The following is a 25,481-nucleotide window of genomic DNA, read 5'->3' as shown; positions in this document are numbered from 1 at the left end:
TTATATAATTGTATGAGGGCAGTTCAATTATTTCATAATTACATAACCGGAACATGGCATGATGCAAGGTTGTGATGAGTGTGCTATCTTGCAACCCTAAATATGCTTCGCCATCCCCCAACCCCCCACCCCTGCTTCAAAAGTCTTAATCAAATCACATACAGAGATTCAATTAAAGTAATACATAGCCTGTGTTGGCATCTCTTTCTCTTCTCTCTGGGTGGGCATTAACTCAGAGTTTTCCTGGGCATACGGTAAGAAAAGCCTGCCTTCTATGTCATTCTGGTTTCTCTTAGTGCTTGAACTTTCTGGTAACCTATTAGACACTATTTTATGCTGCTCCTGAGAGTAGAATCATGAGACTCAATAGTTAAGACCTTCCTCTCACAATCTCTCTCTTTCTGCTCCACCCTTGTCAATGATGTGTGAATAGAGGAGGCATAGATGCTGGGCCGTGGGCTTTGTGCCCTCACTACGAAATAACTTTTTCAGATCCCACTCCTGATGGAAAGCTGTTTGCATCACAGTACTGGGGCACTGGTATATAATTTCTGGTATATAATTTTATTAATGAACAAAATAGCACCTAAAACAAATTCTTGCCTGCAGCAGTAGGAGATATCTACTGAAGAGAGTGGACTGACAGGTTGCTGACTTTAACCAGGAACTAGGGCCATTTTTATCACAATGAACTCAGGACTGGCAGCAACTATAAGGTTGTTCCATTTTCATAAAACTGGAAACAGTGTAGTAATGGTTAAGTATTTTTTAAAGCATGTCTGTGATTCCAAAAAATATTTCTAAATTATCTAGGTTTCTTATTAAAATTTCCTGGGTTTTATGGACATAATTAGGAAGCAAAAGAACATTTCATCTTACGAGACAACTTCCTACTCTGAGAACTTGAAGGTACCAATGACCCCTGTGTAAGAGTTCTCATCCTCAGAGGGAATTTTATGCTTCAGGTACTAAGAGAAGGTGACGGACAGGGATGAACATAAGAGATATTTTTATCTTCATGGTCTAGAATCCAGTGTCTGTGGTTATATCTTCTTAAAGAGACAGTTTAACTTGTATATTCAAAAAAGGGACAGGGTGATTCCTGTGTGTTAGGGACACAGGAGTGAGAGGTTGGTGTGTCGGCAGGAACTTGGAAGGACAGATATGTGTTCCACAGGAAAAGCCATCCAAGCCTGCTTGGACATCAAGCTCTGCAACAAGAGACCTCAGTGAGAGGCAGTAGAAGTGCTTCTGACAACCTGGGCACTAGGACTCCGACACCAGGAGTCTACTTGAGGGGCGTGCACCGAATGTATGTAGTGGAGAGGGACTAGACTGCCCGCAGACAGATTGTCTTGTCTATGAACAGGAGTTATCTGCATTTCTATCACCTATGTACAAATAATAGAGTTGTAAAAAAGCTCACAGACAAATGAAAGGCCCAGTAACCCAATATTATGAGCCAGTTCACCTAGTTTTTCCATTGAAGTCAGCCAGATCTTTTGGGTACATTTCAAAGTCTTTCACAATTTTCCATTATGTTGGCAATCATGGAAATAAGAGATTGCTTTCAGATGCTCCCCCAAATCCTATTCATCCCTAAATTCCTTTACAAATCACTCAGTTTAGCAGTTTACTCTGATCCTCTCAATGGATTGTGATCTCTCACTTATAGCCCCACAATTCCCTTGTCTCTCTTCTATGGCAGTATTTCATTTTACCACCAGTAAATGAAGAAATTGAACATTTAAAGTGCGGGGTCTACAATTATTTAAATGAACAGAAGTCCTTCCTGGTCATTCTTATGAGAAGACTTTGCTGTGATTTTCTCCAGGGAAATTAGAAGTTTAGAAAAGTATTCCCATGAAAAGTGTGAATAGAAATTTTTTTTTAAGATTTAAAAAAAAAAGAAAAGATTTTTAAGGATGCCTTTTATTTTTTGAAGTAAGGGTTAGATCATGACCATCAGCTAATATTTTATGGATTGGTATTACATTGAAATCTTTTTAGTCATAGAGTATGTGAATAAATTGAGGGAGTTTAAAACACTGCCTTCAAAACTAGAAATAATTGCACTGGGACCCAGAAACAGTTGGCATCCTTGCATAAAAGACACTTGGTACCAATTATTTATGCACTAAATGGGTCTAGAATCCCAGATTAAACTATCCACAGTTTTGATTCAATTAGCTTTTGATTCAGTGCCTATGTCTTTAATGACAAAGTTATTCCAGAAAAAGTTGAGCCTTGGCAAAGTTTTACCTAGCTGAGATTCCCCTCAAGGAAGGATATGAGTCACACAGTACTTACATTGGTAATAAAACCACAACGTGTGTCTGCTCCCTGGGGATTTTAGTTTGCGGCAACAATAAGCTGCAAGTAATGGGTCTTAGGTTAAATGGTTGAATATAAAGTTTAAATCAGAATTAAGATGTCTTGTCTTGAAAAAGGTGAGGTAAATGTCAGAGGTGAAATAAATGATCCCCCCCACCAAGATAGCCTGGTTTTATCTCCCCCAACAGATATTTTCATATGAATCTATTCACTTATTTAATTAGTTCTTTCAATTCAGTTTGCACCTTGCCCTCACAATCCCAGGAGGAAAGAGACAGCAAATATGACCAGGGGAAAATTTTAAGTTGTCAAAGCATGAATTTGCCAATCGATACCTCCCCTTGGGGTATACTTGCATCTCCAAATATAGTACTCCCTACTTTTCTCCCTCTTCATTTATTCATTAATTTATTCTTTCATTTTTACGTTACTTTACTTATTCATTCATGTTTATTTAGTCATTCCTTCAACAAATAAATACCTATTGAGAACCTAGGGTGTTTCTTCCTTTTTCTTTTAAAATTTTTATTGGAGTACAGTAGCCTTACAATGTTGTATTAGTTTCTGCTGTATAGCAAAGTGAATCAGCTATATGTATACATATATCCCCTCTCTTTTGGATTTCCTTCCCATTTAGGTCACCGCAGAGCACTGAGTAGAGTTCCCTGTGCTATAATGGAGATGCTATTGGCATTTTGGGGGAGATAATTCTTTGTGCCAGATTGTCCCATAAACTGCGAAGCATTCATCATCTCTGACCCCCATCCACAAAGCTGTTCTCAATCCCTGAGCACCCTAACCCCACTCCCCACTTTCATTTCCAAACATTGCGGAAGAACCCTGGGTATGATCCCCTGTAGGAGGGTAACAGGAGGAATAAGACAAGGTATGGGCCTTGGGAAGTTGGTAGCCTCATAGAGAAAACAGATAATTATAGTACATTCTATGAGAGAAGTAAACACAAACCAGTGACTCCCAGAGGTATCCGAGAAGGCTTCTCAGAGGACAAAATACTTGAGTCCTTTTTTTAAAAAATAAATTTATTATATTATTTATTTATTTATTTTTGGCTGTGTTGGGTCTCGTTGATGCGCAAGGGCTTTCTCTAGTTGCGGCGAGCAGGGGCTACTCTTCGTTGTGGTGCACAGGTTTCTCATTGCGGTGGCTTCTCTTGTTGCGGAGCACGGGCTCTAGGCACGCAGGCTTCAGTAGTTGTGGCGCACGGGCTTAGTTACCGCGCAGCATGTGGCATCTTCCCGGACCAGGGCTCAAACCTGTGTCCCCTGCATCGGCAGGCAGATTCTTAACTACTGCGCCACCAGGGAAGTCCTTGAGCTACGTCTTTAAGAAGTAAAAATTAAGTGAAAATTAGCTAGATTCTCTAGGCATCAGAAGAGGTCCAAAGGCCATGCCAGAGTTCAGAAAAATGCTTTGGAAGAGCTGTGAGCAAGTTCGTCATGGCTGGTGCATGGAATTGGAGAGGTGGTGACTAATACGACAGGAGCTGTGATTGTAAGGAGGGTGTCACAGGCTAAGCTAAAATATTTAGACTTCATCCTTCATGGAGGTGACATGATTAGATCTGAGTTTCTGAATAGATTAGAGAAAATACGACTGAGAACAGGGAAAAACTTTTTTTTTTTTAGGACAATGGAGTAATTCAGAAGAGAGATGAAGGGTACTTAATGGATTTCAGTGACTACATCAATGGATACAGTAAGGGCTGCCAACAACCTCCAGCCAAAGACTACCAGGTACATACCTTTATTTAAACAAGTTGGGTTTATTACTCACTGCAAGAAGAATGAACACTCACCATGAGGAACCAAGGGGTGTTTCTATAAGGGGGCCTTAGAAAGAACCTATTTGTTGGATTTGAGCTTCACTGGATTAGTTGGGTAATTTGGGAGAGAGTATAAGGAAATAGGGGTTTACTGACTACCCAAAAGTGAGAGCAATTCTATGATTGGATATCTCAGTAAATCTTATCTGCAGGGAGGGCAGACGACGGAAGATTGGTAAAGAAGTAGTCATCACTCGTGGCACCTGGGAAGGTGTGATGATTGATAACTTATGGGTAGCAAGGATCTTGCTTTTGTCTCACTTGATTATGGTTTCCACTGGGTGAAGACTTCAAGTGCTTGGCTGCCAGGGGAGATAAACAAGGTAATAGTTAAGTGGCACTGGTTCCAGTTAAGCTTTGTTTTTGTGAAGAGAGATACTTGATCACTAAGCCAAGGAAAAGCACTTAGTAGAGAGCCAGCTGTGAAGGAGGGAGAACAATTAATGTAACGAGAATCCTGCAGATATTAGAGATCACAAATTTTCATTTGTGAATTACACAGTTGTTGGAGTTCTTCTAGTAACATCCATCAGTCAAGATAAAGGAAAGTGTTACAGATTCAATGCAATCCCTATCAAACTACCACTGGCATTTTTCACAGAACTAGAACAAAAAATTTCACAATTTGTATGGAAACACAAAAGACCCTGAATAGCCAAAGCAATCTTGAGAACGAAAAATGGAGCTGGAGGAATCATGCTCCCTGACTTCAGACTATACTACAAAGCTACAGTAATCAAGACAGTATGGTACTGGCACAAAAACAGAAATATAGATCAATGGAACAGGATAGAAAGCCCAGAGATAAACCCACGGACATATGGTCACCTTATCTTTGATAAAGGAGGCAGGAATGTACAGTGGAGAAAGGACAGTCTCTTCAATAAGTGGTGCTGGGAAAACTGGATAGGGACATGTAAAAGTATGAGATTAGATCACTCCCTAACACCATACACAAAAATAAGCTCAAAATGGATTAAAGACCTAAATGTAAGGCCAGACACTATCAAACTCTTAGAGGAAAACATAGGCAGAACACTCTATGACATAAATCACAGCAAGATCCTTTTTGACCCACCTCCTACAGAAATGGAAAGAAAGACAAAAATATACACATGGGACCTAATGAAACTTAAAAGCTTTTGCACAGCAAAGGAAACCATAAACAAGACCAAAAGACAACCCTCAGAATGGGAGAAAATATTTGCAAATGAAGCAACTGACAAAGGATTAATCTCCAAAATTTATAAGCAGCTCATGCAGCTCAATAACAAAAAAACAAACAACCCAATCCAAAAATGGGCAGAAGACCTAAATAGACATTTCTCCACAGAAGATATACAGACTGCCAACAAACACATGAAAGGATGCTCAACATCTTTACTCATTAGAGAAATGCAAATCAAAACTACAATGAGATATCATCTCACACCAGTCAGAATGGCCATCATCAAAAAATCTAGAAACAATAAATGCTGGAGAGGGTGTGGAAAAAAGGGAACACTCTTGCACTGCTGGTGGGAATGTGAATTGGTACAGCCGCTATGGAGAACGGTATGGAGGTTCCTTAAAAAACTACAAATAGAACTACCATATGACCCAGCAATCCCACTACTGGGCATATACCCTGAGAAAACCATAATTCAAAAAGAGACATGTACCAAAATGTTCATAGCAGCCCTATTTACAATAGCCCGGAGATGGAAACAACCTAAGTGTCCATCATCAGATGAATGGATAAAGAAGATGTGGCACATATATACAATGGAATATTACTCAGCCATAAAAAGAAACAAAATTGAGCTATTTGTAACGAGGTGGATGGACCTAGAGCCTGTCATACAGAGTGAAGTAAGTCAGAAAGAGAAAGACAAATACTGTATGCTGACACATATATATGGAATTTAAGAAAAAAAATGTCATGAAGAACATAGGGGTAAGACAGGAATAAAGACACAGACCTACTAGAGAATGGACTTGAGGATATGGGGAGGGGCAAGGGTAAGCTGTGACAAAGTGAAAGAGCGGCATGGACATATATACACTACCAAACGTAAGGCAGATAGCTAGTTGGAAGCAGCCGCATAGCACAGGGAGATCAGCTCGGTGCTTTGTGACTGCCTGGAGGGGTGGGATAGGGAGGGTGGGAGGGAGACGCAAAAGGGAGGGGATATGGGAACATATGTATATGTATAACTGATTAAATTTGTTATAAAGCAAAAAAAAAAATTAAAAAAACTGCAAAAAAAAAGAAGATAAAGGAAAGTGGAGAATGTGTTAGTTATTTCTTTAGTATCTGTTTCTCCCTTTCCAGTAGCTACTGATTTCTATTTGGGATCCATGGGATTCTAGGGAAATTGGTTCCATTTCTAGCTCCAATATGGGAACACAGAAGAGAGCTTAAAATGATCCGTTTATCTGAATTACCTGCCCAGAGTGACTGGTTCAGTGGTGGGCACATGACCTAGGACTTTTGCTGTGAATACTGGGACACATATTTGTTTTTCCCTGCTGGATAGGAGGAAAAAAGATTATTTCGAAATTTTAGAACCCTAAGGCTTCCAATGGGGAAAAATAGGTCACATACCAAGGACCAGGAACAAGAATGGCATCAGAATTCTCAGCAGCACTGCTGCACATTAGAAGGCAATGGAGCAATGCCTGGCCCGAGAATAGAGCCAACCCTGAGGAGAGCAGAGTGAAAAGACAAAGAGAAGCTTGGTCTTGCTCACATCATTTGAGCTGTAAGATCAAGCCGCCTTTGAAGGCAGTTTTTACCTTCGGGCTTTTCAGTCCAAATACCTTTCTTTTTTTTTTTTTTTGCGGTACGCGGGCCTCTCACTGCTGTGGCCTCTCCCGTTGGGGAGCACAGGGTCCGGATGCGCAGGCTCAGCGGCCATGGCTCACGGGCCCAGCTGCTCTGGGGCATGTGGGATCTTCCTGGACTGGGGCACGAACCCGTGTCCCCTGCATCGGCAGGCGGACTCTCAACCACTGCACCACCAGGGAAGCCCCACCTTTCATTATTTAAGCAAGTGTGTTCATCTTTCTGTTGCTTGCTATCTTGTTTCTAGGCCAGCCAAGGTAAGGAGTGAAGAAGAGTGATGGGTACGTGTAGGTTGATCCAGTGTTATGATTGAATTGAGGCGGGCGTGTGCACTAAGAAGGTCAGGGAATTAAATATCTTAGCAAAAGGATGATTTAAATGATGGTAGTAGACTCCATAAGCACAAAAGTACCTGGTATACCTTTATTAAAATTTTCCTTTTCTCTATTTTATCTTCTTAGGGCCAAAGTCTGTATTTTCCATGCTATTACCTAATTTAGTTAAATTCAAATAAAAATTATTTATAAGCATTGCACTGTGGTAAATTTTGTGAGAATACAGAAGTCTAGGTACTTGTTTCTAATACTTGTACTATATAATGAGGGGGTTAAAGCATACGCGTGCACCATTCACTCATTCACTTATTCAACTCGTAAAAGAAAGACAAGGCAAAATATGAGGAAGAGTTCAGGTGAATTTTACAGATGGTAAGTGCAATGGGATTTGAGAGGAAGTAGAAGGTAATCTGTGCTATTCAGCTAATGTGGGGTGATTAGAGGAAATTCCCCAGGGCTCTTTTCTCTCATTTAATCTGTTAGCCTGAGAGAGGGCAGCAGGCTTACTCTGCTTCTGATGTGAGTGACGAGGGATCGTTTTACTAGCTCTGTGACCTTGAAAAAGTTACTTAACCCCTTTGGGCATCACCTTTTTTTATTTTAAACCTTTTGATTATCATGTAAGCCCCTACAATCTCAAGATTGTTGCTAAGAAGCAAAATCATAATCGGAAACAAAGGATGTTAAAGGAACTTCCAAACTGGAAAGCACCAGAGAAAAGTAGGCAATGATACTGGTAATTAATGGCGGACCTTGGCTGACCCAAAGCTACCCCCAACTTCCCTGTTTTTTGTTTTGTTTTGTTTTTGGGTTTTGTCAAAAATCTAAAAATCTAAATATCTAATGGTGGAAATTTTAGAAGATACAGAAGGAACAAAGCTGTGAAGAAGAAACTGCTATACAAGTGACAACGTGTACCTCTGTTGATCCTCTCTGTCACCTCCATTTGGGGGCAGGTCTATTGGGCAATTAAGTAAATTTTTAGAAAGTGCTTATTCAGCTACATTTTACCCACAAACCTAAAACTGGGATCAAGAAACAAATGTATAATAAAAATGGCCTTTTCTGTTTGGGGACCAAAGAAAACTTCCATTCAAATGCAGTTGTTCATTGGTTCTGCTCTTGTGAACTTTGTAAATGAATTCCTTCACATTAAAAGCTGTACCTAATTTGTAAACTAGGTACCTAATTTGTAAATTAGGTGCAAACGACCAACACCAGTAAGGATCCAAAACCACATACACATTGAATGCAAAGCAGTCATAAAGGTAACAGGGGAAGTAATGAAGTCCTTAAAAATGCTGGCTCTCTTCTTCCTTCTTTGACTTAGGAAAAGATAATTTTTCTAAGTCTTATTCCTTTTTTCTGAACTACATGTTTCAGTCTGTTCTCTTGCTTCTGTGGTCCTTTGCCCGTCCTCTTGTCCACTTCTGATCTGCTTACTGTATAGGGCAGTTGTACAGCTCTGTTCAGCATCCCCCTTTCAGAGCCCTCACTTAAGCTCTACTTAAAAGCAGGAAGATTTCCCAGGCATAGTCTTCCTTCCGTTTGAAAACCAGGATGAGCCACTCAGGGGGTTTAGGGAGGGCAGTGCTGCATATCATGAGTAAGCTACAGAAGAAAAATCTATTTTCTGGACACAGAAGTACAGGCAAGAATTCTTGCTTCTTAGGGATTTCAGAATAACAAAAAACCTCAGAAAGGGAGGGCCACCAATCGCTGCAAGGCAGCCTAAGCTCCAGTTCTCTCTGCTTCTAGAGGTAACCAAGCAGCTCTAATCAGGGTCAAAACAAAGAAATTCTTGAGGAATATTGCATATCCTTATTACTTTCTAGCATGATATCAATTTCTCAGTGGCTTCAGTGTGTAGAGATACGCTTTAGCTTTGTTTATCACCCCTTCAAATCCCTCAGAAAATTAAGATATGCAGTTGAAACCATCAGAATAAAAACCAGCCAGCATTCAAAGCTGCAAAAAACAGAGCCTGCATTGTCTAGTTAAGCAGAAAAGGAATGTATTAAGATGTTGGGCACCTTACAGTTTCTGAGAGGGCCTTATAATCAGGTTTACATGCTACAGGGCTTGTACTAACTAGGCTACTGGGTTTTCCAGTGAAGACTGTATCCCTTCTGCTTCTGGATAGAGGAATGGAAGCTTGTTCTTTTGCACTGTCAACACTGGATATGGAACTCAAGTGCTAGGGCCTTCACCCTAACTACCTTTGAAATCTGGGTGCCTTTTTTTTTAAACTTTATTTCCATTTCTTTATTTTAGAAAACCTTTTTTATCTTGCAATAATAATAGATTCCCAGGAAGCTGCAAAAGTAGTTCAGAGAGGTCCCTTATACACTTCACCCTGTATCCCCCAATAGTTACATTTTATATAACTACAATACAAATGAAAAAAGGAGATTGACGTTGGTACCATCCATAGACCTTATTCAGATTTTGTCACTTTTATATGAATTCATTTGTGTGTATGTGTGTGAGTGAGTTTGAGTGTACAGGTCTACGCAGATGTATAGATTCAAGTAACCACTACCAAAAACAAGATACAAAACTGGTCCATCACCGTAAAAATCTCGTTTGTGCTACCCTACCTACTGCGTATTGTCCGTAACCCTTGCAACCATTAATGTCTCTGTCTCTATGCTTTTATCATTTCAAGAATGTTATGTAAATCCAGTCATATATGATCTTTTAAGATTGGCTTTTTTTCACTCAGCATATTACCCTTCAGATCCTAACTATTCAGATCTTCAGATGTAACTATTGTGTTAGTTAACAGTGAAAAGGTAGTTACTTTTCATTGTCAAGTAGTGTTCCAAGGTACAGATATACCATAGCTTGTTTAAGTGTTCACCCACTGAAAGACATTCTGGTTGTTTCTAGTTTGGAAGTATTACAAATAAATTTTCTCTGAATATTCATGTGCAGGTTCTCTGCTCAACTTTTAAAGCAATGTCTTTCTCAGGTGGGTCTGCTTGATAGAGCCCAGGCCAGAGTTTGTGCCCAAGGTTCTTAACAGACCTCCCTTTATCACCATTAGCCCCTACTGGTCATTTAGTACAATTGCTAACATATACAAAGTAGACAGAAATGTATAATGAACACCCATGTCCATCACTGAGCTTCAACAGTATCATGATTCTGTCATTTCTTTCATCCATAACTCCACCTGCTCTCCCTACAAACACTTGATTTTGAAACAAATCCCCCAAATATAATTTTATCTGTGAATATTTCAATTTATATCTCCAAAAATGAAGAATTAAAAAAAATAACTAAAATGCCATTATCCCAATGTCATACTTTGGGTGCCTCCAGAAACTAATAATAAAACAAAGATATGAATGCAAATAGTCTATTTGAGAGGGGGACCCAAGAGGGAAGATGGGGAAGTAAGACAAAGGGAAGGTTGTAAGTTAGACATTGGCAGAAAGCTGCTCTGACAAGCATTAACTCCTCAGCATTTGCAGACAACCAAGGGCAGGCAAAGGTTTCAGCAGTCAGAGAAAGCCCTCAGCAAAGAAATGCAGATGCTGACAGCTGAATTCTGGGTAGCATGCCCTTAAGTAGTAAGGGTGAGTGACCATGGGACCTGGGAACTGACAGCATCTCCTACACAGGCATAAAAACAATTAACAAGTAACCAGCCAGCATTCACATTTCCCCTAGTGTCTCATCATTTTTTTTAACAGCTTATGTGTCCAAATTATGATCCAAATAAAGTCCATACATTGTAATTGATTTATACAATTTTTAAGTCTGTTTTCCTCCAACTTTTTGTTTTGAAAATTTTAAACATACCACAAATTTGGAAGAATTTCATTGTGAACAACTATATATCCACCAAGATTATACAGTAAACATTTTTAATATACTTGTTTTATCACATATCTACCATCTATTCATCTTTTTATACAAATTGTATTTCTTGATGCATTACATAGTAAATTGCAGGTGTCAATTTACACCTAAATGTTTCAGCATAAAAATCATTGCTAAAGTTCATATTGTTTACTGTTTTTTTCTTTTGAAGTAAAATTTAAACAATGAAATGCACACATTTTAAGTGTATATTTGTTGAGTTTTGACAATGCATACACCTTTGTAACCCACACCCCTGTCAAGATACAAAGTGTTTCTACAACCTCAGAAAGTTTTCTCATACCCTATCCCCAACTCCTCAAATGCAAACCACTCTTCTGATTTTTTAACGTAATGTTGTTTCTAATGTCTCTTATTTTTCCTTCTAACATCTGTAGGATCTGTAGTGATGACTACTCTTTCATTCCTTAACTGGTAATTGGGATTCTTATTGAGAGACTATTACCCATGGGTTTCTGTTACCTGAAAACTAGGTTTGCCTCTTGGTGGCTATTGAGTCAAAAGACACAACCAAGCCAAAGAATGGGAGAAAGAAGGATTTATTACTTGCAGCAAGTAAGGAGAATACCAGGGATCTTTCCCAAAGCACTGTCTCCCTAAACAGGAAAAATGCTAAGGGTACATGCATATTCAATGAAGGGGTTGGGGCAGTGTATTCATATTCATGAAGGGGCTTGAGAAGAGGAGAATTCAACATAGAATTGGGGCAAAGGTTAACAGAGTCCAAGCTTTAGTTGATTGAAGTCACAAGGATCAGAAAATGTCAACATCAACCTCTTCATTCCTTTAGTTCCAGTTGACCTGGTGGTTGAGCGCTGGGGGGAGTTTGAATTCTGCAAAAGAGCTCAAGAATGTGCCTCAGGCTAACCTTTATCACTGTAACAGAACTGGCAGTCTTTACAGCTGATTTATTATCTTTGTTATTTTCACTTGTCTTGCCTGATAACAGCTGTTTGTTCCTGCATGCTTTTGTTCCCTTAAAATCTCAATTACTGAGATCTGTTAGGGATAAGCATTGTTCAGGCTTAGATCACAAAATGGCTTAGGCCCAGAATGGCTTCTCTATGTCAAGAAAGCTATGCCTGGTTCTCTTTCTCCAGGGAACCCCCCCACCCCCAACCCTATCTGCTTACATGTCTTCATGTTTCTGCACATCTTGTGAGGAGAGCACTTAGCTTCTCAAGGATATTGTTGGTATAGCAAATAGCCTTGGTAAATAATGACAGTGGCTTCCTCCAGAGTAGAGGACAGGTTTATTTACTGCCCAGTATAATAAAGATAATTTCTACTTCAGGAGCAAAAACAGGCAGGTTTGCTTGCAGTATATTTTAAAATATTAAGTTGCCCTAAGCTTGGAATTCCTTAGCTGGGATGCCAACTCACTACATCTGCAACGTCTACTTGGGCAACACCTATATTATTCTTGAGGGATTTGGGGGCCTAAAGGAAGTGATGCAAACATAAAGCTCATTCTGCTTGCTGTGCCATGAGCAATAAAGTCCTGTCTCTGGCCCAGGAATACCATTTAGTCCGCCAGCAGCCATGAAACTGTGGCAGGCTAACCTGGTTAGCTTTCCAAGTAGGGTGCAATCTCAAACCCTTGAAATTCTTGACAGTTCTCAATTTGTATTTCTTCTTAACAACTGACGAGGAGCTTATCAATTTTGTTGATCGTTTCAAAGAACAACTTCCAGTTTTGCTAATTTTCTCTATTTTTTTCCTCTGTTCGATTTAATTGAATTCTGCTCTTATCATTGTTATTTTCTTCCTTCTGCACACTTTGAATTCACTTTGCTTTTCTTTTTCTAGGTTCTTAATGTGGAGCCTTAGGTGACTGATTTTCGATCGCTCTTCTTTACTAACATAACTATTGAAAGCTATACATTTCTGTATGTGTGCACTACTTTATCTGCATCATACAAATGTTATGTTGTATTTTTATTTTTATTCAGTATGAAATACTATTCAACTTTCTTTAGATTCCAAGTGTTTTAACTCTATTAAGGCTTATTTTAAGATCTAGTATATGGTCTATTTTGCTGAATGGACCGTGTTCACTTGAAAAGAATATGTATTCTGCAGTCATTGAATGTGAGAACAGCTAAACATCAAGGAAGTTGTATTAGTCAGTGTTCTCTAGAGAAACAGAACCAACAGAACAGGTTAGATATATGGAATTGGGTCAAGTGATCATTGAGGCTGACAAGTCACAATATCTGCAATTGGCAGGCAAGCTGAAGACCAAGGAGAGCCAATGGTGTAGTTCCAGTCCCAGTCCCAGTCTGAAGGCCAGAGATACAGGAAGAGCTGATGTTTCAGTTCAAGTCTGAAGGAAGGGAAAAACGGATATCCCAGCTCTAAGGCAGCCAGGAAGGAGGAGCTCCATCTTTATTCACCCTTTTTCTTCTATTCAGGCCTTTAGAGGTTTGGACGAGGCCCACCCACATTAGGGAGGGCAACCGGCTTTACTCAGTTTACCACTTCAAATGTTATTCTCATCCAGAAACACCTTCACAGACACAGCTACAATAATACTTGACCAAATATCTTGGCACCTCATGGCCCAGTCAAGCTGACACATAAAATTAACCATCATAGAGGTTGACAATCTTGTTCAAATTACCTATGGATTTTCTATTTTTTTTGTTCAATTGTTGTCTTTATTGCTGAGATTATAATTATGCAACTATTTCTTCTGGTTTTTTTTTTTAATTTATTTATTTTTGCTGTGTTGGGTCTTTGTTTCTGTGCGAGGGCTTTCTCTAGTTGTGGCAAGCGGGGGCCACTCTTCATCGCAATGCGCGGGCCTCTCACTATCGCGGCCTCTCTCGTTGCGGAGCACAGGCTCCAGACGCGCAGGCTCAGTAGCCGTGGCGCACAGGCCCAGCCGCTCCTAGGCATGTGGGATCTTCCCAGACCAGGGCCCGAACCCATAGTCCCCTGCATTGGCAGGCAGACTCTCAACCACCACGCCACCAGGGAAGCCCCTATTTCTTCTTTTAGTTCTGTCAGTTTTTGCATCATATATTTTGAAGTTCTGTTATGAGGTACATCCATATTCATGGTTAGGTACATACACATTATTTCTTCCAGAGAAATTGATCCTCTGATCATTATTAAATATCCTTCTTTATCTCTGGTAATACTTTTTGTCTCAAAGTCTATTTTTCTGCTATTATAATAGCCATCCATAAGATATGCTTATGGTATCTTATGGGTTACTACTTTCTACTGTCCACTCCCGCCTCCTATCCATCTTTCAGGGAATCTCCCTAAGTTCTGGGCCATCAATAGCTAAACTTTTGTTTTCCAATGCACTTATTTATGAATTTTAACATTCAGTTGTAAAGATGTCTTTTCCGCCAGGTCTAGGGATTTGTGGCATGTAGTATGTGGCTGTAGTATGTGTCCAGTCTGCCACTTTAAATCAAACTTGCTTTTCTTCTTAAATCTTTAAATCAAACTCCCTCTTCTTCTTCTTAAGGAAGCAGTGGTGACAACGACCTGATTTAATCATGTAGTTAGATAAAGAAGGAACACGATCAATTCTAAGTAAGATGGCCTGGGAAAAGAGCACTACAAATTCTCACAGTAAAGGGGAGATAGAGTTTGTTCTGATTATAAAAAGAGTGCTAAGCTTGCCAGATTTATTGGTTTGATTTCTCACAATTTTTGCTTGTCTCATGTAGACTTTGAATTTGTCTTGAATTTCTCCAGTATTTGCCTAGAATTTTTAGATTTATTGGTGGATTCTACTTTCAAGCTTATATAGTTCTAAAGTTATATTCAAACACTGCCATCTTGTGGGTCATTCCTTGGGTCTCCCAATCCCACCCCTCAAAACTCTCTCATGCAAATATATTCATCCAGAAGAGTTCAGGGATGTCAACTTTTATTAGATGCTAACAGCTGTACTAAGAGCTCTACATATATCAAATCATTAAACTTCATAAGGCCTTTATGAAGGAAGTACCGTTAATCCCGTGTTAGAGGTGAGGAGGCTGAGGCCTAGATGGGTTATATAACGTGCCTTAGGTCTCACAGCTAGTAAAAATAGGAGTAAACTTTTATATTCAGGCAGTTTGCCTTCAGAACCCTTGCTTTTACTGCACCCACATGTGAAACTAATAAATCTAAAAAAACACAGTGTGACACAGTGATATGAATAAGCTATAGAACTAGTAGAGAAGACGGGATAACGGTTGGGAAAGGGCATGAGCGAAGGCGTCACAGATTTGTGAGGAGGTGGCCTCCTCTACGTGAGAACTGGAAGGAGAATCATTACATAGGAAGAACGCAGCTGGGACCATAGCCCCTGGAGCTAATGGCATGGAAACACCCTTGAGTTGTCTGTTTCTCATCTGCTGTGCACCCTGTCTTCTCTTGGGAAACTACTTGTCACTATGCTTCAACCACAGGACTCTAATGAGGGTTGTCAGTCAGGATACCCTTGAGTCCTCACCTAATCTGAGCCAGTATCAGGGTACATCGGGGCACCTGGGAATTTTGTGCTTGAGGCAGAGGGCTCAGTGCTATCTTCCCTAATGGTCACGCGGAGGTGTATGTCCGAAAGCTGCTTCCAGCCAAGTGTTCTCACGTGGAAGACAGTTTGAAGTAAAAGATAATTAGGCCAAACAATAAGGTTCTAGTCATCTGTAGGCCAGCTGCCCTGCCGATCTTCCTGTATGGATAACCATTCTTGCAGAACCTGAACAGGTCTGGGCTTTGGTCCATTGCAAACATACAAGTTCTGATATTCTTTCTTCTGTCGCCAGCTGAAGCAGGGACAGCACTGGCATTCCTTATCTCTGAACAACTTCAGTGGTAGCACAATACATGTTGATTATGAAGGATAGCATGATTAATTTATTTGGGAAACAATGGCATTTGGGGAGTGTATTGGAAATGGTGTGGCTTAAACACTTCTGCAGTGATCTATCTTGGCCTCATCTCAAACTCCATTCCTGATGCCTGGACTATTCCCCTACTTCTCCTCGAAATCACTGCAATCTTCTAAAGCCGTCCTTAGATTTATTTCTTGCTTTAAGCCTACTTTAGAAACTCCAGTCAGTTATTTTTTCTTAACTTTGATTTTTTTAATTAATCAAGTAACAAAAGTGCAAATAAAAATGACAAATTCAAAATGATAGAAATTAAGAATCACCCATAACCCACCACACAGAGATAATCATTGTTATTGGTATATTTCTATCTCTTCTTTCTTCTATGTGTAAACACAAACAGAATTATTTTTTAAATGGCTAATTTTGATCTCTTCCTTCACCAAACACATCTACAATGTGTCAAATGAAATTGAATTGTACTTCATTTGTACTATTTCCTAATCATTTCAATATTCTGTCCTGCAAATGACCAGTATCTTTGAAGGCACCTAATTTTCCAGGAAAATGGGGAGCAATTCCACATCCCTTGGCTTGCAGTGTTCTTTCTTTCCCACTTCATCTGGTTATCCCCTACTCATTCTTCCAGTCTTAGTTCAATTTCTTTGGGAAGTTAGATTAAATTTATCATGGTATTATTTGCAGTTCCTGTAAAAGTTGCAAATTCTTTTTTTTTTTACAGATTTATTTTTATTTATTTATCTTTGGCTGCATTGGGTCTTCGTTGCTGCTCGCAGGCTTTCTCTAGTTGCGGCAAGCAGGGGCTACTCTTCGTTGTGGTGCGGGGGCTTTTCATTGTGGTGGCTTCTCTTGTTGCAGAGCACGGGCTCTAGGCACGCGGGCTTCAGTAGTTGTGGTACGCGGGCTCAGTAGTTATGGCCCGTGGTCTCTAGGTGCGCGGGCTTCAGTAGTTGTGGCGCCCGGGCTTAGTTGCTCCGCGGCATAGTGGGATCCTCCCAGTCCAGGGCTCGAACCCTTGTTCCCTGCATTGGCAGGCGGATTCTTAACCACTGCGCCACCAGGGAAGTCCCGCAAATTATTATGTGTGGGATTATCTGGGTGTATAAATGTTTTGTTCACTATTGGATCCCTATGGCTTACCACAAGTGCCTGACACTGGCTATTGTTAAAATGAATGGAATAATTGGAATGGAATTGGAATAATTCTGCTGCTAAGGAAATACTTATTTATAAAAAGTAACATCTACTATTTAGGAAGTGTTACTATGTGCTAGGCACTCTGCTAAGTGCGATATATCTCTATATAATTACATTTTCACAACCATAAAATGCATTATTGCTCCTGTTTTACAAATGAGGAAACTGAGGCTTCAGAAAAGCGAATTAACTTGTCCAGAGACTGATAAAATATTTGACCTTAGGTCGATGCATTCATTTACGTTACTGACTTTACTTGCCGTTGCTAGCTTCTTTGTGCACGAATATAAAAGTCATCGTACATAGCTTATTTTCAAAATCACTCAATTTTAACATTACAAATTAGTTTTTGTTACACGTCAAAGAAGGAAGTAGGGCACTTAGAATAAGGGGCAAAGAGACAGAACACTGTACGGGGAGGGGTAGCAGCAGAGCTATTCTCCTTTCCCCTTCACTAACGAGCTGTGTGGCTTTGGGCTTCCGCAAGGCAGGCTCCAGAAAGAGTGACGCTGAATGGGCAGCCCTTAAGACGACATCTTAGTCCAACTCCGTCGTTCTATAGGTGAAGGAGACTAAGGGACGTGCATAACTGACCACGTGGCAGACCTGCACATACACCTCCTGACTCCTAGTGTTGTTTCTTCTGAGTTACAGTAACCCTCCCTGAACAAACATTTACTGGGCGCCTACTGTTTCAGGCACTCCCAGGCAGGATGTTTCCTTTTCGCTATCCTAGTATCGATTATTGGCTACTTGCTGTCCTCCCTAATTTTTTTCACTCGACCATTTTTAAAACGTCCCTTGGAGGCAGAGTTAAGGGGTAAAAAGCGTAGTACGAGCCTGGCATCAGGCACTGAGTAGCGTGACCTGGTGAGTGGCTTGGCCCGGGTCGGCGGCTGGCTCCGCACAGTGATCTAAGAAGGCAGGGACGCCTTCTGACCCAGGGAGTGACCCCGGAAAATCCGGGGGTGGGAGCGGCCGGGGAGAGGCGAGGCTGAGTCTCTTTGAGACGACGCCCTGGGCTTTCGTAGGGCGACGGGAGGAAACTCTCTTAGGTGCAAGTTGCCTACGCCTGTGGTTTCTGCTGCGTGGTGACCAAGGCATCCGTCCAGGTCCCCAGAACTCAGTCTCTCCACCAGGGTTTATCCTGCATTCCAAGTCTCCAGTTGCGGGGAGAGGGAGGTTTCTCCTTGGGCGACTGCTGACCCCGGGAGGGACATTTCCACCACCCCCCGTTGGTCTAGAGTCCTCGGCCATGGCCTTTCCCCGCCCCAGGCTACTGCTGGCTGCCCCAAGGCCGGAGGAGTCAAGTTCCTTTAGGGTGCCAGGGAAAGACCAGTTTAGGCGCTGCCTCGCGAGGCCTTCTGGGCAGACACCAGCCAATCCTCCACAGGCATACACGAGCACCAGCCAATCAGCGCCCGCCTTATTCCTGGGTCCCGCCCGTGCCGGCCCTTCGTCCCTGCCCCTCTTCTAGACGTCTGTAGACGCGGCGGCTGTTGCTGCAGCCGCTTCCGGAGCTGACCCGGGCCTGGGGATCGGCCTCCCCTGGCGCCCTTCGTTTTCTTCTGCTGCCTTCACTGAGGATGAATCCCTGCGCGACCGTGTGCCCACCCCGCGGAGACCACCGGAGCATTTTCATCTAGCGACTGGTGAGGGAGGGCTCGGCGCGGCCCGACCGTGCGGAACGGGCAGAGGCAACAGCGTCCCTTGAGTCGTGGGGCGACGGGACAGTGTTATCTTTCCGGAGGGCGCGGGTGACCGCGGGCGACGGTGTCCCGGGTGGGCCGCGGGGAGGGGACTCAGCGGCGCCGAGGCTGCCGGGCTCCGCGAGAGGCGGCGCGGGGCCGGCCGTGTGCCCCGGGTCCCGGCGGCCGCCTCCCCGTCGCCGCCCGGAGCTAATGAATGGTCTGTGCGGGCGCCGCGCTACCTTGCGGTCCTGCCTGCCAAGCCCTCCAGCGACGTTGCGCTGCTAGTTTCTGATAGTTGTCTCTTGTCACTTCCCCTGGAGCCTTGAATTTGAAGCCATTCCTCGAGGGGCCCACGTCTCTTATCCCTTTCGTGGCGTCACAGAAGTTTTAGTTCAGTCTGGGGAGGCTAACGATGTTCAGTGTGAATCGACCTGTTACGTGAAAAGGGACCCGTTCTTTCTTGGGGGCATGGGGGACACAGGATAGAGGCCTTTTGTTCTTGTATCATGTTGCCGATTTCTAAAAAGTTTTAGTTCATCAGCGAGACAAGTAACCCAGGGTATCCGTGACTCTGGATTTCCAACGTAGGTAGTAAAACTTAAAGGGTGTTAGCCGGACAGGATATTTTTCAGGAAGCAGAGATTGATGTAGCATCTTTTTTTTTTTTTTTTTTTTTCTCCCATGCCTGGAAGTAGGGCGTTTGAAAGTCGAGATTTATCAGAAGTACTGAAAGAATGTGATTTTTATGAGTGGTAGTGTTTCTATGCTCATGATGTGCGAATTCACGTCCTTCCATAGCTCCTTGATCTTTTCACTGCCCTTTTTATTTTAAATTCCTTGATTTTTTTAATAGGTTTTAGAAACTGATATAGGGCCGATAAGGGCAGAAAGAGATGTTTTCTAAAAAGAATTGTAGTATAGATATTTGCTGAAAGTACAGATACTTAGTCAAAGCGGTTTACTTCAAGGAATTTAAAAAATGGTTCTTCCATTTAAAATTTTTTTAAAAAACTTGTGTCCAGGCAGACGTAGAGAATGGACTTGAGGACACGGGGAGGGGGAATGGTAAGCTGTGACAAAGTGAGAGAGTGACATGGACATATACACACTACCAAACGTAAAATAGATAGCTAGTGGGAAGCAGCCACATAGCACGGTGCTTTGCGACCACCTAGAGGGATGGGATAAGGAGGGTGGGAGGGAGATGCAAGAGGGAGGGCATATGGGGATATACGTATGCACATAGGTATGCATATAGCTGATTCACTTTGTTATACAGCAGAAACTAACACAACATTGTCAAGCAATTATAGTCCAATAAAAATGTTAAAGAAACAAAAAAACACAACTTTTGTCCAGGGCTTTCAGTATGCTAAATTCTGCATTATGCTTCGGAACCATAAAGTTCAATAGACCATATTGCGTAAGGAGCTCAGTGTTACTTGGTTAATTATGATAAATGATGTCAAAGTTAGTTTATTATCTTCTTTCTTTCTTTTTTCTTTTTTTTAAATCATCTTTGGCCGTGCCATGTGACATGCCATATCTTAGTTGCCCTACCAGGGATCGAACCCGCACCCCCTGCCGTGGAAGTGCGGAGTCTTAACCACTGGACTGCCAGGGAAGTCCCTTTATTATCATTAATAGGGCAGTAATTCTTTGCCACCTCCAGAGATGTGCTTGCCTCCTAGAATTTGGGGAATTGTTCAATTGTGAAACTGGGTTTTGCACTAATAAAATATTGAAGTTTCTATCCTTTGTACCCAGAGAATAATTGAGAAAACAGAATAAAATAAAATACAATATTGATAAAGCTAAATTATTAATTTCCTAAAGTAGTAAGTCTTGATGTTTTAAAATTATGTGAACTAATTTCAGGGCTTTCAGAAGGAATTTAAAATTTTTTAAATTCGTCAATTATGAATCACTATAATTTGTAGCTTTGTGACAGTTAATATAGATACAAGTTTTTAGGGAAGATATTTTGATTTTAGAGAGCTCTTTAAAAATGTAAGCCTACTTATTGAATACATATTATATTTAGTGACAAATGTGAGTAAGTATGGCATTCTCTTCCCTGCCTTAAGGAGCTTAGAATCTTTATGTGTAGTCAGGGTCCACACTGCCAAGGTCCACATGCCAAGGTCCACAAGGCATGTTGTTATCATCATTCTGTTATCATCATTTTGCAGATGAAGAAATTGAGGATTAGGAAGATTAAGCTACTTGACCAAGGTTTTAGATAATAGGAACCCAATTCTTAGTTAATACATACCGGGCAATACAGGCTGGAAAGAGGATTAAATTAGTTCATTTATGTAAAGCGCTATGCTTGTCCATGTGAAAGTTCAAAAGATGGTAGATGTAATGTTTGTAAGCCATGGACAACTTGGCAGCCCTGTAAAGGTTTGGGTAAAAACATTCCAAGCAGAAAGGGCTTTGATATAGTTATTCTGTTTTTTTTGATCAATATATTATATCACTATGTTCCTTTTTCCTTTGTAACATTTCTTGGGTGCTTACATGTGCATGAATTGTCTCATTTATTTTTCAGAACAACTCAGGAGATAAGTAGTTTTTATTCCCTTTTTACAAGTGAGAGAATTGAAGCTTAGGCAGCTGTTACATGCCCAGGGTCATTTAGTTAGTGGTTACCAGCTCAGTGTTCTGAGTTCACAGTCTGAACTTTGTGTGCTACGTGGTTGCCCAGTCTAACTGGCATCCTCTTCCTGAGGTCACAAGGCTATTAACACATGAAATATAGATATTGGTTCATTTTGGTCTTGGATATGTGAGAGAATAGCATGATCAGATTTGTGTTTTAGGAAGAAAACTGAACTCTGCACCAAGGTTAAATAGGATTGTGAGCCATTGTTGAGGGCTCAGCCTCTACTGGCTGGCGCCTTTGTGGTGGACCAGTCTGCAAGGTTAGCAATCACCGGTGCAGCTAGCTACACTCTTCCACCTCAATTTCTCATCAACACTTCGTATTCATCACATATAAAGCAAACATTTTCTCTTTTAATTTCTGTTTGTTCCTTTCGTTTTCAGTTTGTTTTATTTTTCTGATTTACGAAGTATTTACCCTTTACTCTTCTTCTTGGCTGCTCTATCTGTAGTCAAGCCAGAAACCTAGGAGTTGACCACATCTTGTCAACTCGAGGTCCTAAATATGTTTCTGAATTGCTCACTTTCATTATCCCTGAAGAAAGGCACCTCAGGCTGTCTGTCATCTAGTTCATCCCTGTGTATATATTAGGCCTTATGCATGTCTGTCTGCTGAATTACTTAGAAGTTTCAGAATGGACCAAGGTGAGTTTAGTGCTTTTATATGGACTGTTACTTCGGCCTCAAATGCCCACTGGCCCTGAATTTATCAGGCAAACACATACTCACCTCATCTCCTTTGGGGAATCTTCCCTTTATCCCTCTTGTTGACTCCCCATTCCTGTGAGTCACTTGTTATATCTTTATCGTAGGTTTTAATCATATATTTTTAGTACTTGCTGAAATAAAAATCATTCTCCTCTACCAAACTGTGCCCCACTGATGGTAGAGACTGCGTAATAGATAGTAAATCTTGTTCAGTCATTACAGTTGTTAAATGAGCTATATTTTCACTTAAATATTATCCATGAGTCTGTACTAGAATATCTAGAATATTTAAGTCCTATGTATTTTTGTTTTCGCAGTACCTTGTGTCCTGCAGATGCACTGAAGAGGCAGGCATAGTGTTGTAGAAATAGCTTGGACTTTACTGTGAGATAGATCTGTGTTTGGATTCTAACTCCTCTTTTACTGATAGTGTGATTTGGGTGGCTTACTTAACCTCTTTGATGTAAAATATCACATCATGTAAAATATCACATGCTTAATAAGTATTTCCTTTGCTTTCTTTGCCTTCAGTAAGAGTTTGTTGAAAGCATGAAGACGATTAACGCTAGGCATTGGGCCAGGAACTTAGGAAAGTTGTAAGGGCAGGAGACAGATTTGAGGATTATGAGCACAGGTTAAAGTTAACATGAAGAGATTGAAATTATGCAGGGTGAGTATGAATTAGAGAGGAAAAGAAGACTGAAGGTGGAACATTGAGAGAAGCCTAATGTTTGAAGGTCAGGGGAAGGGAAAATGCCCTTGGAAGAGGTGATAGGAGAGAGATCCCATGCATATGCTTCAGTGGTTCCCTGTGCTTTCAGTACTCCTTTCTAGATGCCTTACGAGAATGTCGTGGTCATGACTCGAAAGCAGGGAAGTCAAGTAACATTACCAAAAGTATTTGGCAATTTGGAGGTCATTGGTAACCTTAGTGTGTGTGGTTTCATAGGAGAAGAATGCATGGAAACTAGTAGCAGAGACATTGAAGCCCAAACATGAACTTTGGAATAAAAATTTGTTATCTCTTTGTTACTGAAGAAATGATGGTAATAAAAGCTGCTATTTTTTTTTTTGCGGTACGCGGGCCTCTCAACTGTTGTGGCCTCTCCCGTTGCAGAGCACAGGCTCCGGACGCACAGGCTCAGCGGCCATGGCTCACGGGCCCAGCCGCTCCACGGCACGTGGGATCCTCCCAGACCGGGGCACGAACCCGTGTTCCCTGAATCGGCAGGCGGACTCTCAACCACTGCGCCACCAGGGAAGCCCCAAAGCTGCCATTTGTTAAATGTACATTTGGTAGCAGGTACCATGATAAGCAGCTTTATTTATCATTACGGTAACCCTTTGAGGTTGGTGGCATTGTCTTCATTTTCAGAAGAAATGAAGGCTTGGAGAGATTATGTAATTTGTAGAGTTATGTAATTGGTAACAGCTGGCATTGCTATATTTGAATCCAAGTATGTACGATTCTAAGAAATGTTAGCTCTTAGCTCTTAGTCACTTAGTCCCTTCCTAATTTATGTTCATAGTACTCTGTATGTGCCTCTCTCATTATATATTATAGTATAGTATCACTTTTGTTTATATTTAATATTCCTTTTTCCCTTTTAAGTGTTTAAATTATGTATAGTAACAAATTAGGGAATTCTTTTCTCTTGTATCTTAATTATTTCCTGTAGGGTTTGAGTTATTCACATAAGTAGTTCCTTTCAGGTATTAGGAAGACACTGAAAACACAAAGATGGCAAAATTTTAGAGCCTCAAAGGGATGAAATTAACTACACGTGACTATTTTGCCATCTGTCATGTTTTCCAGTTTAAACATTTTAAACTACTTGAGGCTTTGGTACTTTTTTCTTCATGTCAACTAACTACCAAGCACTTTGCTTATTTATATATAGTCTAGTAGAAACAGAACTGGAGCTAGAAAGGACTAGGAGTTGTCTGCTTCTGTGCTATCATTTCCAGATGGGGAAATCAGAATAGTTAAGAACTAGTTAGGTTTAGGATTTCTGACTTAGTGTGGTTGGAAATGGGAGTGGAAAATACAGATTTGGAATGTTTATGGCTGGTGCACAGAAATTTTTCCTATACGTATATGTAAACTCACTTGTGTTGCTCTAAATAGTTTTATAACCGTTTTTCCTCTGTCATTCAGATAAATACAGTAGTCTCTTGGTATCACCGGGGCATTGGTTCTAGGACCCCAACGGATACCAAAATCTACAGATGCTCAAGTCCCTTATATAAAATGGCATAGTATTTGTATATAATCTACATATATTCTCCAGTATACTTTAAATCATCTCTAGATTACTTAGAATATCTAGATACAGTGTCAGTGCTATGAAAATATGGTTGAACCTTGAACAACATGGGTTTCAAGAGCATGGGTCCACTTATACTCGGATTTTCGTCAGTAAATGTGTACTGCAGTACTACAGGATGCCTTTGGTTGAAGTTGCAGATGTTGAACCGTGAATACAAGGAACCTAGTATAGGGAAAGCCAGCTGTAAGAGGGTCATTGTGTTGTTCAAGGGTCAACTGTAGTTGAAAATGCTATGTAAATAGTTGGCCAGCATGAGGCAAATTCAAGCTATTCTTTTTGGAACTTTCTGGAATTTTTAAATATTTTCAGTTGAAGCTTGGTTCAGTTCACGGTTGTGGAACATACAGATATGGAGGACCGACTGTATTTTTAAAATAAATGAAAATGAAAAAAAGTATTTTGTGGAACTTAATTTGATACCTTGGAGAAGAGAATTTATGTAGAATTTCTACTATAAAAGCTTTAAAATCTAGCCATTATAGATGGATTGACTACTAATTTAAAATCCAGAGCACAAAAATACTGAAAGAAGAAGATAATTAGGAGATGATAAATAAAAAGCTGATGGAGAAATGCTTAAAGTAGTCCAATCTAGATATAAAATTTCTAATATTTTATATTGGTGGTTAGTTTTCTAACAGGAAGTGAAGAAACTGAAGGCTAGTAGCTTTTCAAGTAGTTGACAATGATATTTCATTTCTCCAGATCTGAATGGGCAAAGCAGACACATTAGCATATTGGAAAAAAGTTAGAGGCTCATGTATCATGGTTGAGTTTTCTAGACTTTTCTGTGGCC

At 40.7% G+C, this 25,481-nt stretch overlaps 1 protein-coding gene across 9 annotated transcripts in view; it reads left to right on the top strand.

Moving 5' to 3' along the window:
- IBTK (inhibitor of Bruton tyrosine kinase) overlaps window positions 1-25,481 on the top strand; it is a 187,490-nt gene that overhangs the window by 77,197 nt on the left and 84,812 nt on the right. For 6 of the 9 annotated variants that reach the window (XM_082633397.1, XM_082633399.1, XM_082633398.1 and 3 more), the window contains one exon: window positions 3,981-4,088. The exons of 1 other annotated variant lie outside the window; for it this stretch is intronic. The gene's annotated coding sequence lies outside the window, so the exon portion shown is untranslated. Of the gene's footprint in view, window positions 1-3,980; window positions 4,089-18,760; window positions 18,942-25,481 lie in introns of those variants that run through there. 2 more of the 9 variants (XM_082633404.1, XM_082633396.1) reach the window with 1 other exon arrangement.

The sequence above is a fragment of the Mesoplodon mirus genome (assembly GCF_964341445.2).
Source record: "Mesoplodon mirus genome assembly, chromosome: 10".
Classification (NCBI taxonomy): Eukaryota; Metazoa; Chordata; class Mammalia; order Artiodactyla; family Ziphiidae; genus Mesoplodon; species Mesoplodon mirus.
The sequence above is the reverse complement of the archived record's forward strand: the minus strand, read 5'-3'. Positions and strand labels throughout refer to the sequence as shown.